The following is a 1,822-nucleotide window of genomic DNA, read 5'->3' on the forward strand; positions in this document are numbered from 1 at the left end:
GTTATTGTTATTTATACTCTTACATAACTCAAATATTGAGCACATTTTAAATTCCTATGATATATACATCTTTTGATCATGAACACAATTTAGGTTCCACAGTTGATTTATTCACACCAAGTTATTTCTAATTTAATTTTTCCAACACATGCATGTATATTTCTCTGTTTCTGTTGTCCTTTGACGTCTTTCTGGTTTTGGCAGAGATGGATCTAAGAGACCAAGGCAGTGGGTAAGGGTTATTTATACTGAAAACTTTTCAAACAGGTGTCATTAACACAGTGAACGAGTTGATCTATTGATTTGATTGATTGATTTGATAAGGGACAGCACATTAATGAACATATTTATATTAATGTTAATGAACATTTATATGTAAATATGTAAGATTGTAACCGTGGGCTAACTTGCATCTTCAGTCCCTTGTTTAGGTACAAGATATATGGTGACACACACACACACACACACACACACACACACACACACACACACACACACACACACACACACACACACACCATTTTGCTGACTCAGGTGTAAGATTGTTTCCTATGAACCTAAATTGGACACAAATTGAATTTAATTTAACTTACTGTGTTTTTATCTGTTGTTTCAAGGCTATTTAGAATAAAAAGAGTGAAGGACAGAAGACGATTCTTACTGAATGAGTAAAAGCTTTCTGAGATCCTTAAATCTAGTTTGCTTGTTATTGACCAAATACTTATTTCCCACCCTCATTTGGAATTACATTCTTTGAAATCATCCAATATGATTTAGCAGAAATGTTCCGCTCTTTATATCATGGTTGAGGGACATCCATTCATTTTCTAAACCCCGTATCCTCACAAGGATCACGGGGGGTGCTAGAGCCGGTCCCATCTCACTTTCCATGCACACTCGTGCGTAGGAGCAATTTAGAGTCTTCAACCATTCTAGCATGCATGTTTTTGGGCTGTGGGAGGAAATCGAAGTACCTGGGGAAAGCCCATGCAAGCCTGTGGAGAACATGTAAACGTCACGCAGTTAGGAAAAACCTGGGATAGAACCCTCGACCCCAGAACTGTGAGGCCGACACCCTAACTGTTAGTTGAGGTACATTTATGACGAAAATGATAGGCCTCATCATTTTCATCTTACCGGGTGAAAATAGGATGAACCTACAAACTCCATACAAAGGAAGGGGGCAACCCAAGGTGGGGTCCCACCTTCCATCCTGTGTGGAGTTTGCCCAATCATTCAAGGATTATAGAAAGATTATTGTTTACTTTCTTGTGCAACATAGAATGTCGTGGGCTAAATCTGGTCCCTGAGCCTTAAGTTAGAAATCTGTAATTTAGATTTCCCCCATAAAAGATCTTAATGTATGCTTTCTTTTTACTTAGGTTATCTTTGATATTTGAAATTTGTTTGATATAAATGTTTGCAACACCTTATTTCATAGGAAAATATCACCCTAGGATTTATTTCTCTTAAGCACCTATTTCATTTTGCGAAAATGATTAGAAATAACTTTACCGCCACTAGATAGCACTGTTGTATTTTCCAAGGTAACAAGAAATACTGTATACGTTTGTACATCAATCATCTCTTACCATGATTGTTTTCCATACGAGCCATACATTTGCATAACCCATTAAGTTGCATTGACTGCCCGTGGAGTGGAAAACAGAAAAAATAGGCTGTTTTAAAAGTGCTGCTGGAGCACTGATTGTCATCCAAAATAGAATTCCATATAAAGAATCGATCGCCTACTATGACAATCAAAAGATCCTTATTTCAATGCAAAGCCTTAAGTTTCTTAATAGGTTATATACATGTACTA

The sequence above is a fragment of the Stigmatopora nigra genome, chromosome 15 (assembly GCF_051989575.1).
Source record: "Stigmatopora nigra isolate UIUO_SnigA chromosome 15, RoL_Snig_1.1, whole genome shotgun sequence".
NCBI classification, from domain to species: domain Eukaryota; kingdom Metazoa; phylum Chordata; class Actinopteri; order Syngnathiformes; family Syngnathidae; genus Stigmatopora; species Stigmatopora nigra.